Genomic DNA, 14,677 nt, shown 5'->3' on the forward strand with positions numbered 1-14,677 from the left:
CAAATAACTCAATTTCGTTTTTTTTTATGGCTGAGTAATATTCCATTGTATATATGTGCCACATCTTCTTTATCCATTCATCTGTCGATGGACACTTCGGTTGCTTCCATGTCCTAGCTATTGTAAATAGAGCTGCAGTGAACATTGTGGTACATGACTCTTTGAATTACAGTTTTCTCATATTATATGCCCAGTAGTGGGATTGCTAGGTGATATGGTAGTTCTCTTTTTAGTTTTTTAAGGACCCTCCATACTGTTCTCCATAGTGGCTGTATCAATTTACATTCCCACCAACAGTGCAGGAGGGTTCCCTTTTCTCCACACCCTCTCCAGCATTTATTGTTTGTAGATTTTTTGATGATGGCCATTCAGACTGGTGTGAGGTGATACCTCATTGTAGTTTTGATTTGCATTTCTCTAATGATTAGTGATGTTGAGCATCCTTTCATGTGTTTGTTGGAAATCTGTATATCTTCTTTGGAGAAATGTCTATTTAGGTCTTCTGCCCAGTTTTGGATTGGGTTGTTTGTTTGTTATTGAGCTTCATGAGCTGCTTGTAAATTTTGGAGATTAATCCTTTGTCACTTGCTTCATTTGCAAATATTTTCCTCTATTCTGAGGGTTGTCTTTTCTTCTACATAAATTTCTCAAAATTATACACTACTTTAATTTTCTTTATAATTGAATCTTGACTTTCATATATAGCTTTTTTTTTCTCTAGAGTTTAGAATTACTGTTTTTTTCTTCTGATTGACAGAAGAATAAGATGCAATTATATTCTCAAAATTATCTGGCCTGTCTGTCACACTCCATTTTAAGAATCCACTTTCTTCTTGGAGACAGTTTTTTAGAGCCTTTTGTCAGTGTGGGATTTGTTACTGTGTAGGTCTGCTACATGGTTGTCGTTCTGGGTCTTTCCTTTGCTGTGTTACTGGATTAGATATTCTGTTTCTTAGATCCTATGTTTTCTTTGTCTCTCACTTCATTTCGTTGAACAACATCCTTGATGTCTTCGGAACATTGCTTAACAACAAAGTTTAGGGTTGTTGTGTGTCTGAGAATGTTTTTGCTTGACCTTTATTGCTGATGGAGCTGTGGGTATAGAGTTTTAAGTTCAAAATTATAAACATTTTTTTCCTCAGAACTTTGAAGGCAAGGCATATTGCCTTCTAGCATTTTGTGTTGTTACTGAGAAGCCTGATACCTGCTTATTTCTTGCCTTTCTGGAAACTTTTAAAATATTTTTCTTTCTCTTTTTAAGTTTATTTATTTATTTATTTATTGGCTGTGTTGGGTCTTAGTTGCAGCACGTGGGATCTTTCATTGCGGCATGTGGGATCTTTCATTCTGGTGAACGGACTCTTCATTGCAGTGCATGGGGTTCTCTCTAGTTGTGGCATGTGGGCTCATTAGTTGTGGTGCGTGGGCCCTCTAGTTGCAGCATGCAGTCTCTCTAGTTGTGGCATGTGGGCTCCAGAGCATGTGGGCTCTATAGTTGTGGTGTGTGGGCTCTCTAGTTGTGGCACACAGGCTCAGTAGTTGCAGCGTGCGGGCTTAGTTGCCCCGCAGCATGTGGGATCTTAGTTCCCCGACCAGGGGTTGAACTGGTGTCCCCTGCATTGCAAGACGGATTCTTAACCACTGGACCATCAGTGAAGTTCCTAAAATATTTTTCATATACACCTCATGCTCAAAAGTCACAAGAATGTTCCTAGATAAGGATCTTATTTTTATTCATCTGATTAGTTATATATAGTATATAGTATATATAGTTTATATATATATATAGTATATAGTTTTTCAATATGAAGACTTGCATTTTACTTCAGTTCTCTGAAATTTTTTTCTATTATTTATTTGATTATTTTCTCTCCTGTATTTTCTTGATTTTTTCTGACTGGAATATCTGTCATTCAGATGTTGAATCTTTTAGGTTTATATTCCATTTCTTATATTGTTTGTTCCATATTTTCCTCTTTCTTTTTGCTGTATGTTCTAGGAAATACCCCTGCCTTAATTTTCTAGTCCTTCTTTCAAAAAATGTTTTCAGCATTCTTTATGAGGGTGATGAGCTCTTGACTGAGGCAATGGGGGCAATGAGCCTTGTGTCTCTCTCATCCTGCAGCAGGCTAACCTAGACTTCTTCACATGACAGTTGCTGGGACTTAAGCGAGGTAAGCAGAATTGCAAGGACTTTTGAAGTACAGACTTAGGATTGGCTTAGAACTTAACAACGTCCCTTCTGTTGGACGCTTTTGGGCAAAACAAATCATAAAGCCAGCCCAGATTCAAGGAATAGGAGAATAGACTACACCTTTTGATGGGAAGGGCTACAAAGTCATATTGCTGCAATGGATATTAATTCAAAAAGGGGTAGGAAATTATGTTTAGCCATCCTCTCTGGGGTTTGATATGATCCGCTATTTACTTAAATATTCTTTTACTTTTATAAATAAAGTTTTATGATTTCCTTTATATGTGTGTCTGTGTGTGTGTCTATATACACTGTATATAGAGCTTCAGATTGTCAAAGAAACCAGAGCTGCACATGTGTGAATGTGGTAAAAATGGATTTTATTCAGGAGCCATTGCTGTAGGGGAAAAAAGACCTAAGTATAGAACTGTGCTCAGTTCTGAATACAGCATGGACATTCCTTGGGCATTTATAGCCAAGGAGCAGGATGGGGGTCAGTGGATGGAAAATTACTAAGAGGAAACATCAGGGATAGGGTGGATCGTGGTTAAACCAACTGACAGGATTCTTGCTGGAGGCAGGCCAGAGTGATTAGATACTCAAGGTGGAAGATTCATGCTAAAATGACTTAGCAGGATTCTTGCTAAAAACTGGGTGATACAGAGATTAATGTAGAAGGCCTAAGGTTGAGGCCTAGTTGAGAAGAGGGTTCAGAGGAGCTTGATTAAAATTTGGTCAATGTGAGAGTCTTTGTCAATGTGTATATATATGCCAAAAACTCTGAATTTCTCAATATTTAAAAGATTTCTTAAGATTCTATTGTGAAGATTTCAGCTTGATGAAGAAATGACAAATATGCATACAGCTCGTGTGTTTGAAAATTTCCTACAGACTATTATGATTTGCTTCCTTTGGAAAAAAATGAAGGAAAAAATACTATATTTAGAATTTAGATAGTATATTTTTGTTTCAGATATATGATCAATGGTCAGTGAGGCCTAGTTAGAAGGACATTTTGATTTCTATACTTTTTTTTTTTTTGCCAACGTTTTTTCCTCCCTTAGTAAGATAAAACATTTGAATAGTAACTAGATTCTCTACTTGTCTTGCTGGGTTTTGGGAGGGAGCTGGCAAAAAAAGTGATAATCCTCTACTTTTGATGCCAAACCTTGGGAAGGACAGTCTAGTGAGATGCAGGCTTTACTCTAAAGTCTCAGAGCTGTGGGATGGGGAGCACTATTGTAAAAAGTCTAAGCCCTCATCTAGGGATATTGCATTCTGTTACCTCCAACATGGGTAGATGGTGCTCGAAGATACAGCCGTATTCCTTCAGCTCACCCCAAGGCAAGAAATTCAGGGATCCTTATATCTGACTCATAATTAATGAGGAGACAATGCCACAACATCCCCATCAGCCATATCTATCTCAAGAGGAAGAGTATTTGGATACGAGCAATTCATCCTTTTTTCTTTTTGCTGCTACCACACTATCCATAATCTGGGCATAGATTACTGTTGAAGATTCTATTCATACGTACCACTGCAATAATATTTTACAATAGCATCACACATCCACCTTTTTCAACCTCCCCACCTCCAACACATCAGAAATTCATTCTCCATACTACAACTGGAGGCTTCCTTTTGTAATGTAAATCTGGTCACATCCTCTTCTACTTAAAAAGTATCAGTAACTTTTTGTGGCTCTTAAGATGAAGATCACAATTCTTACCATAGCTTACAATAAGTACTTAATGTTGAGACTTGAGAAATGTATCAATGTGTGGAATAGCCAGGCACTTTCTAATATGGCGTATTTTTGAATTTATACATTTAAGGACCTACAGTCAAGATGATACTCTCATGGATTGATGTTTAGTTAATGAGGTAAACAGGTTTAACTTAGATTGATAAATTTGTAAAATTAGTAGACATTTTAAATTGCTCATTATTTATGTATTATAAACACCTGTTTTTCTATGTTCATCTTTTTTTTTTTCCAGCGTTACTGAGATACAGTTGATGTATAGCATTGTGTAAGGTTAAGGTATACAGTGTGATGATTTGATACACATATATATTGTGAAATGACTACCACAATAGGGTTACTAAACACCTTTATCACATTATTTTTTGGTGTGTGTGGTGAGAATGTTTAAGATCTACTCTTTCAATAACTTTCAAGTATATAATACAGTATTGTTAGCTAGAGTCACCATGCTGTATATTAGATCCCCTGAACTTATTCATCTTGAAACTGAAAGTTTATACTTTTTACCAACATCTTCCCATTTCCCCCACCTCTAAGCTCCTGGCAACCACTGTTCTACTCTGTTTCTGTTAGTTCAGCTTTTTTCAGATTCCACATATAAGTGAGATCATACAGTATTTGTCTCTCTGTGTCTGACTTATGTCACTTAACATAATGCCATCAAGATCCATCCATTTTGTAGCAAATGGCAGGATTTCCTTCTTTCTCATGGCTGAATAATATTCATATGTGTGTGTGTAACATTTTCTTTATTCATCCATTGATGAACACTTAGGTTGTTTCTGTATCTTGGCTTTTGTGAATAAGGCTGCGATGAACATGGGTTTACAAGTATCTCTTTGGGTTCCTGATTTCATTTCCTTTGGATATATACCCAGAAGTGTGATCGCTGGATTGTATGGTGGTTCTAGTTTCAATTTTTTGAGGAACCTACCTACTGTTTTCCAAAGTGAATGTACCAGTTTATGTTCCAACCAACAGTGCACGAGGATTCCCTTTCTCCACATCCTAGCCAACACTTGTTATTTGTTGTCTCTTTGATAATGGTCATTCTAACAGATGTGATATCTTGTTGTCTTAATTTCTCTGATGATTAGTGATGTTGAGCATCTTTTCATGTACCTGTTAGCCATTTATATATCTTCTTTTGAAAAATGTCTATTCACTTTCTCTGCCGATTTTTATTTATTTATTTATTTTTGCTGTGTTGGGTCTTCGTTCAGGCGGGGGCCACTCCTCATCGCGGTGCATGGGCCTCTCACTATCGCGGCCTCTCTTGTTGCGGAGCACCAGCTTCGGATGCGCAGGCTCAGTAGTTGTGGCTCATGGGCCTAGATGCTCCGTGGCATGTGGGATCCTCCCAGACCAGGGCTCGAACCCGTGTCCCCTGCATTAGCAGGCAGATTCTCAACCACTGCGCCACCAGGGAAGCCCCTCTCTGCCGATTTTAAAATTACTATCCATAATCTGGGCATAGATTACTGTTGAAGATTCTATTCATACGTACCACTGCAATAATATTTTACAATAGCATCACACATCCACCTTTTTCAACCTCCCCACCTCCAACACATCAGAAATTCATTCTCCATACTACAACTGGAGGCTTCCTTTTGTAATGTAAATCTGGTCACATCCTCTTCTACTTAAAAAGTATCAGTAACTTTTTGTGGCTCTTAAGATGAAGATCACAATTCTTACCATAGCTTACAATAAGTACTTAATGTTGAGACTTGAGAAATGTATCAATGTGTGGAATAGCCAGGCACTTTCTAATATGGCGTATTTTTGAATTTATACATTTAAGGACCTACAGTCAAGATGATACTCTCATGGATTGATGTTTAGTTAATGAGGTAAACAGGTTTAACTTAGATTGATAAATTTGTAAAATTAGTAGACATTTTAAATTGCTCATTATTTATGTATTATAAACACCTGTTTTTCTATGTTCATCTTTTTTTTTTTCCAGCGTTACTGAGATACAGTTGATGTATAGCATTGTGTAAGGTTAAGGTATACAGTGTGATGATTTGATACACATATATATTGTGAAATGACTACCACAATAGGGTTACTAAACACCTTTATCACATTATTTTTTGGTGTGTGTGGTGAGAATGTTTAAGATCTACTCTTTCAATAACTTTCAAGTATATAATACAGTATTGTTAGCTAGAGTCACCATGCTGTATATTAGATCCCCTGAACTTATTCATCTTGAAACTGAAAGTTTATACTTTTTACCAACATCTTCCCATTTCCCCCACCTCTAAGCTCCTGGCAACCACTGTTCTACTCTGTTTCTGTTAGTTCAGCTTTTTTCAGATTCCACATATAAGTGAGATCATACAGTATTTGTCTCTCTGTGTCTGACTTATGTCACTTAACATAATGCCATCAAGATCCATCCATTTTGTAGCAAATGGCAGGATTTCCTTCTTTCTCATGGCTGAATAATATTCATGTGTGTGTGTGTAACATTTTCTTTATTCATCCATTGATGAACACTTAGGTTGTTTCTGTATCTTGGCTTTTGTGAATAAGGCTGCGATGAACATGGGTTTACAAGTATCTCTTTGGGTTCCTGATTTCATTTCCTTTGGATATATACCCAGAAGTGTGATCGCTGGATTGTATGGTGGTTCTAGTTTCAATTTTTTGAGGAACCTACCTACTGTTTTCCAAAGTGAATGTACCAGTTTATGTTCCAACCAACAGTGCACGAGGATTCCCTTTCTCCACATCCTAGCCAACACTTGTTATTTGTTGTCTCTTTGATAATGGTCATTCTAACAGATGTGATATCTTGTTGTCTTAATTTCTCTGATGATTAGTGATGTTGAGCATCTTTTCATGTACCTGTTAGCCATTTATATATCTTCTTTTGAAAAATGTCTATTCACTTTCTCTGCCGATTTTTATTTATTTATTTATTTTTGCTGTGTTGGGTCTTCGTTCAGGCGGGGGCCACTCCTCATCGCGGTGCATGGGCCTCTCACTATCGCGGCCTCTCTTGTTGCGGAGCACCAGCTTCGGATGCGCAGGCTCAGTAGTTGTGGCTCATGGGCCTAGATGCTCCGTGGCATGTGGGATCCTCCCAGACCAGGGCTCGAACCCGTGTCCCCTGCATTAGCAGGCAGATTCTCAACCACTGCGCCACCAGGGAAGCCCCTCTCTGCCGATTTTAAAATTGGATTGTTTGGGGGTTTTTTGTTGCTGAGTTGTATGAGTTACATGTATATTTTGGATAGTAACCCTTTATTGGATATGTGGTTTGCAAGCCACCAGGGAAGCCCCTCTCTGCCGATTTTAAAATTGGATTGTTTGGGGGTTTTTTGTTGCTGAGTTGTATGAGTTACATGTATATTTTGGATAGTAACCCTTTATTGGATATGTGGTTTGCAAATATTTTCTTGCATTCCATAGAATTGCAAAAGAAGATTGCCTTTTCATTCTGTTGATTTTTTCTTTCACTGTGCAGAAACTGTTTAGTTTGGTATAGTCCCATTTATTTTTTTTTGCTTTTGTTGCTTATGCTTTTGGTGTCATATCCATAAAATCATAAAATCATTGTCATATCCAGTGTCAAGGAGCTTTTCCCCTATGTTTTCTTCTAGGAGTTGTATAGTTTCAGGTCTTAAGTTTAATATCCTTTTTTGCCACTAGACCACTTGCCTCCAAAATGAATGTTGCAATTCTGTAAGGTGTCGTAGGGAGGTTTTGCAGAAAATCGATTCATTTTGAAGAATCTTTATATGGTATGATGGAGAGTAGGCTTTATAGCAGGTTGCTGGCGTCATAGTTTGCAATGTTCTCTTCCTTTCCCCCAACCTCTCCTACCCAGATCACTACCCAAACACAATTGCATTTATTTTTCTGCATGTCTGTTCTTCTGGCAATAGCCAAAATATATTTGCTCACTCACGAGAATAGATTACACAAGATTCTAATCTACTTGTCCTAATGGTACCTGTTGTAACTAGAAGGCCTTCAAATATTTTCTGAACAAAGGAAAATTATCTTGACTTATTTTCTTTTGGATAGAATGGGGAAATTTTTATTTTTTTTTGTGGAGTCTTTTGGGGGTATTGGGATTTCTCTGGGGACAGTTTTGGGATAAAGAAACTATTGCATACATCAAAAGAACTTAAGGATTTCTGCTACCCAACTGTCTATAAGATTTTACCCAAAGATTTCCATTTAAAAAAGGCTATTGGGGGCTTCCCTGGTGGCGCAGTGGTTGCGCATCTGCCTGCCGATGCAGGGGAACCGGGTTCGCGCCCCGGTCTGGGAGGATCCCACATGCCGCGGAGCGGCTGGGCCCGTGAGCCATGGCCGCTGGGCCTGCGCGTCCGGAGCCTGTGCTCCGCAACGGGAGAGGCCACAACAGAGGGAAGCCCGCATACCACAAAAAACAACAACAACAAAAAAAAATAAATAAATAAAAAAAATAAAAAGGCTATTAAATAGAGCTACTAATATAAGTAATTAAAAGAATGTAAATTTCAAAGTAGACTAATGTAGTAAGTTGATAAATGGGACTTTTCCTCTTCCCTCTGATTTTGGGCTGAGGTCTCAGAGCTGAGAACAGAACACATCAGTGCCTGGAGATTCTCAAGGAGGATACTACCTGATCTGTGTAGAACTTGTTATGGCCACAGTCTCTGCTAGGAAAGCAGTTCTAGGTAGTTCCTTGCAAATGGTGGCTCTTTGCAGTGCCGCATGACTCTGCCAGCTCATCTACAGCTGATTGGTGATTGTTGGACTCAGTAGTCCATCCCTCCGTCTGTAGCCAGCCAGGGCCTACAAGATGCTGCCATGAAGGCACTGCCTGCATAATGGATATGGTCATTTGCTGGTCAATGAGATTCTTTCTTTCTTTGATTTTTTTTAAACAGAAGTTACAGTGATATAGGCAGTTGGTTATAGGAGAAAGAATCAGAAAACACAAGTAAATAACTGAGTCATGTCAGTGTTGAAACAATAAAATAGAGATCCACCAACTTCTGCAAGAGCTGCCTGAATCTAAATATTAAAAAATGTTTTTTTCATCTGATCAGGTTCTATTTAAGTTTCATGTAAGCTTGTTTTCAAGCATAAGTGAGATTTAGGCTACAGGGAATTTTGCTCATGGTTTGTCAGTTTACAGGAGGCATTTTTTTCTACTTCCATTCTTCATACATATTTACTTATCTGAGTGGCTACAGTTGTTGCACTAGTGATTGATTCTCTTTGTAATTTCCACTATAATTCCTGTCCACTTGAGCTATAAGAACTGACAGCGTCTTGAGTTGTCATCATGACTCCTTAGGCACCGGGAGTGCAGTTAGTCTGTCAGGAAAGGAAGGCTTGGTAAGATAGTGTTTATTTTACAGAGTAATAATCTTTTCTCTGAATGTTGTTCTCAATTCTATTCCAGAAAGTGTCACTGCTAAATAAAACTTCATTTCTAAGGAGAAAACATGTAATACACAGTCAGGATTCCATAGAGAGTTCATGCTGTTGGCTTCTAGTGGGCTTGAAATAAGAGATTAATGTGTAGTTATATAGTAATCTAGTAGGTTAAACTGGAGAGTGGGGGGAAAGAGAGAGAGAGAGAGAATATGACTATGAGAGAATATAGTTCTCTTTTCCAGGTTTATACTTTCTCCACCATGAACCTGAGAGAATAATCTGGCCTGTGTAAATAACTGCAGGCCTCACTGAGTTTCTGTAAATTTTCTGGAGATAAATTGTATTGAAATTCTCATGATCACTACCATCTCTGCCTGTTAAATAGATACTGGGGAAAACCTCTCTCTCCAAGGTAAAGGTTGGGGTGTGTAAATTAGAAATACAGAATGTGCGGGGAGCCCCAGCCTGACCTGTTGGCTGCTCCATTTGAGGGCTTTTCTTGCTTTTCTTTCTGGTAGCTTTTCTCTCAGGTACCACTGAAGTGGCACCTTCCGACAGCCTCTCTCTGTGACAACACCTCTTGGTCTCGTTTCTTCTGATTGACTCTTATCGTAGGGGCCTCTCTTCAGCAGCTGTAGTTCTTCACGGTCCCCAGCAGTTCTCAGTTGCAGCCATTCCCTGTAGCAGTGTTACAGCGGATTTGACCCCAGTCCCCTTGCTTCCTCCTGTAGCAACATCATCTGATCTCAGCCTTGCTTTTCACCTCAGCTCTCACCAGTCACTTCCTGCCTGCTTTCCCACCTCAGTGGACTTATTCATACCAATATAGTTGTGGTTTTCCAAATATAACCCACTGTTCGATACCCGCTCCTCTTCATGTCAGCCCCCAACTTTGGTTCAAAGGTTACTTTTTCTATGATTTCCCAGGTGGAATTAACCACTGTCTCTTTTCTGCCCCTCATCTGTACTCTAAACGTCTATCATAACATCTGTAATTCTTTGTTGCTTATGTCTCCCTTGAATGGAGCAGAAATCAGTTATCCCCACCAAGTCCTGCCCAAATTGCAAATTCTTGAGCAAAATAAATATTGTTGCTCTTTTAAGCCACTAAATTTTGGGGTAGTTTGTTATACAGTCATAGAAACTGAGTTAGATTTTGGTGTTTGGAGGTGGGGTGCCATGTAACAGAAACCTCAAAATGCAGCAGTGACTGAAGCTAAACTAGACAGGACTAGACAGTGGGCAGAATGTGGAGGACCTTGAAGAGATTGTTAGGGGAAACCTCATGGTCTCAAGGAGGATGTCAGTGAATGTTTAAAGGAAAGTGAAAAAGTATCATTGGGAGCTGGAGAAAAGATCCTTGTTACGTAATAGCAGAAAGTTTAGCAACATTGTACTTATGGTAACGTGGAAAGTAGAAAACGGTTATAATGAATTGCATGAATTTGAAGGTGTTTTCTGGCTATTTCTTGCTGCCTATAGTAAAATTGATAGGACAAAGTGCTGTGGTATGAAGGCTTGTATCCCCCAAGATTCAAGTGTTAATGCCGAATGTGATGGTACTAGGAGATGGGGCCTTTGGGAGGCGCTTAGGTCATAATGGTGGAGCCCTCATGAATGGGATTACTGCTTTTATAAAAGAGACCCCACAGAGCTCCCTAACCCTTCCACCATGAGAGAACACAGTGAGAAGTTGGCAGTCTGTAACCTGGAAGAGGTCTTTCACCAGAACCTAACCATGCTGGCACACTGATCTTGGACTTCCAGCCTTCAGAACTGTGAGAAATACATTTTTGTGGTTTATAAGCCACCAACTTTGGCATTTCGTTAATAGCAGTCCAACTGGACTAAGAAAGAGAAGCTAAGGAAAGAATTATTAAATATAGAGGAAGCAGAACTTACTGAGTTTGAAAATAAAACTCTCTTTTCCAGTTTCTCCAGATGGCAGACAATTTTCAAGTTAAGAAAAGTCTTATGGAAAGAGATCAAATCTAGAGTATTGTGAGAAAACATGGTTTAACTACAAAGCCAAGGGAGTGATTATAAAACTCTTAGTTAAGGCTGCAGGAGATTTAATGCTGTGCCTCACAAAGGCAAATAGTCCCTCTAAGGATCTTGAGAACATGCCATGCCTGTTCTCACAGATGACTCACAGATCTTCTCTATTCAATGAAAAGGTCCTCTAAGAATTTTAAGAGAATTGTCCCTCAGGACCCTTATAGGAGCTCAAGGACTTATACCGAAATTTATGGGTGTGATTTTTGTCTAATGGAGTGGATTATAAATTGATTCATAAGAAATCTACACAGTTAAAAAAAGACTTTATTTTTTAGAGCAGTTTTAGGTTCACAACAAAATGCAACAGAAAGCACAGAGAATTCCCACATAGCCCCTTGTCCCTCTCGGACACCAGAGTAGTACCTTTGGTAAAATTGATGAACCTACATTGACGCATCATTATCATGCCTGGTTCATAGTTTACATTAGGGTTCACTTTTGGTATACTATAGGTTTGGACAAAATGTATAATGACATATGTCCACTATTATAGGCCTTAAAAATCCTTTGTGCTCTGCCTATTCATCCATCCCTCCCCCAACTCCTAACAACCATTAATCTTTTTACTGCCTCCATAGTTTTGCCTTTTCCAGAATGTCATATAGTTGGAGTCATATACAGTGTGTAACCTTTTCAGATTGGCTTCTTTCACTTATGCATTTGTTTCCTCCATGTCTTTTTATGGCTTAATAGCTCATTTCTTTTTAGCACCAAATAATATTCCATTGTGTGAATGGTTTATTTATCCATTCACCTACTGAAGGATATCTCGGTTATTTCCAAAGTTTGGCAGTTATGAATAAAGCTGCTCTAAACTTCTGTATGCAGGTTTTTGTGAGGACGTAAGTCTTCAGCTTCTTTGGGTTAATACCAGGGAGGGTGATGGCTGGATCATATTGTAAGAATATGTATAATTTTGTGAGAAACTGCCAGTTGTCTTCCAAAGTGGCTACACTGTTTTGCATTCCCACCATCTATGAATGAGAGCTTGTGTTACTCCATAGCCTCACCAATATTTGGTGGTGTCAGTTTTCTGGATTTTGGGCATTCTCGTAGGTGTGTGGTGGTGTCTCGTTTTAATTTGCATTTCCCTAATAAAGTATGATGTCGAACATCTTTTCATATGCTTATTTGCTGTCTGTATATCTACTTTGGTAGGTGTCCAGATCTCTTGCCCATTTTTATTTATTTATTTATTTTATTTTTTATTTTTTTTGCGGTACGCGGACGTCTCACTGTTGTGGCCTCTCCCGTTGCGGAGCACAGGCTCCGGACGCGCAGGCTCAGCAGCCATGGCTCACGGGCCCAGCCGCTCCGCGGCATGTGGGATCTTCCTGGACCGGGGCACGAACCCGTGTCTCCTGCATCGGCAGGCGGACTCTCAACCACTGCGCTACCAGGGAAGCCCGCCCATTTTTAAATTGGGTTGTTCATTTTCTTACTGTTACGTTTTCAGAATTTTTTGTATATTTTGATTGAACCCCTCCCAACATGATGGACAGCCCACCTGTTGCTCTCTTCCCAAAGGCTCTACTCCGTGGTTTCTTTCCAAAGGTGAGGAAAAGGAAGAGTAAATAACTTAGTTAAAATACCATTGAGAAGAAAAATAATACTGTTATTTTCAAGAAGTCCTTTTCAGAAGGATAGCTTTTCCAATAACATTTTAAAAAGAAAAAAAGAATTCTTTGTATATTTTAGGTAGCAATCTTTTATCAGATATGTTTTTTACAAATATTTTCCCTGGTCTGTGGCTTGTCTTCTCAGTCTCTTGATCCACATAGTTTTTAAAATGATTATATCAGCTTGGATTGAAAGGCACAGAGACAGCACAAAATGAAAAGAGGGCTTTGGATCCCAACCTTCTATAGACAGGAAGCATGCTAAGAACATGGCTACTTAACATGAACCAACAACCCAGAGCTGGGGAGCCATGAGCCACAGTGAATCATTCCTGAGCAGTACAACTAAGCTGTAATAGAGGAACTAGCAGCATGTGCCCAGCTGGGTTTAATGGACCAGTGACTGCTGTCTCCTTTCCCCCTTTTTGAATGAGAGTGTCTATAGGAGTTATCCTATGCCTGCTCTACCTTTGTGTATTCGTGTTTGTGGAGGCAGATAACTTATCTTTTTTTGTTTACAGCTCTTCAGATCAAGAGGAACTCTTCTCAAGGGGCTATATTTAAGGAACTATACTCAAGAAGTTCATCAATACCTGGACCTCAAACCTCAGTCTGATGTTATGAGTATCGGTAGGAGGGAATGAGTATATTTTGCATGTAGGAGGAATGTGAACTGCTGTAGCCAGAAGGTGGACTGTGGTATGTTATATTTTTGACAACTGGTCTCAGCAATATTTTTGGTCCCACATGCTGTTTTAGAAACTTGCCACTTCCCATCAAGAGACTGAGTTTACTTCCCCTGTCCTTGAACTTGGGCTGGACTTTGCACTGATGGGTAGTATTGGGGGAAGTGATACTGTATGACTTCCAAGGCTAGGTTATAAAAGATGGTACTGCTTCTGCCTCCTTCTCTCAGAATGCTTACCTTTAGAATCTAGCCACCCACTGTGGTGTGAGGAAGCCTAGGCCACATATTGAAGCCATGTGTAGGTATTCTGGCACCAGATTCTCATCTGACAGCATCAACCACCAGATACCTTAGTGAATGAGGCTTTATATAATTGCAGTCCCCAGCCTTTGAGCCCTCCCAGCTGATGCTGAGTGGAGCAGAGATGAGCAGTCCTCTCCAAGGCCTGTCCAAATTGCAGGTTCATGAACAAAAAAATATTGTTGCTTTAGGTCAATACGATTTAGGGTAATTTTAAAATATAGTCTTAGTAACTGAAATAATTAGAATGGTTTATAGTTTTGGGTTTATTTTTTAATTAAGTTTTGGTAATAAAGTTATGCTGCCTTCATGAAATGAGACACATTTTATCTTTTTGTTTGGTATGGAATAGTTGAAATAATAGTGTAATTATTTGTTCCTTAACAGTTAGGTAGACTCAAATTGAAAGGTTTTTTGTTTGTCTTGTTATTATCTAAAATAATAGTCACCTTTCCAATCCCTTCTTTGGTAAGTAGTCAGTTTGGATTTTCTACTTGGTTTACTTTGGTTTATTTTTATTTTCTAGGAAATCATACATTTCTTCTATTCCTAGTCTTGCTAATGTTTGTTTTGTCTTACATTTTTAAGCAGGATCATAAAGGGTTGTGTGTATGTGTGTGTGTGTGTCTGTGTGTGTGTGTGTGTGTGTT

At 38.9% G+C, this 14,677-nt stretch overlaps 1 long non-coding RNA gene across 5 annotated transcripts in view; it reads left to right on the forward strand.

Moving 5' to 3' along the window:
- LOC102992260 (uncharacterized) overlaps positions 1–14,677 on the forward strand; it is a 45,954-nt gene that overhangs the window by 22,515 nt on the left and 8,762 nt on the right. For 3 of the 5 annotated variants that reach the window (XR_003681907.1, XR_003681908.1, XR_003681905.1), the window contains one exon: positions 13,561–14,660. This is a non-coding gene — a long non-coding RNA (uncharacterized lncRNA). Of the gene's footprint in view, positions 1–12,876; positions 12,975–13,560; positions 14,661–14,677 lie in introns of those variants that run through there. The other 2 variants (XR_003681906.1, XR_008618658.1) reach the window with 2 other exon arrangements.

This window comes from Physeter macrocephalus, chromosome 11 (assembly GCF_002837175.3).
Source record: "Physeter macrocephalus isolate SW-GA chromosome 11, ASM283717v5, whole genome shotgun sequence".
Taxonomy (NCBI): Eukaryota; Metazoa; Chordata; class Mammalia; order Artiodactyla; family Physeteridae; genus Physeter; species Physeter macrocephalus.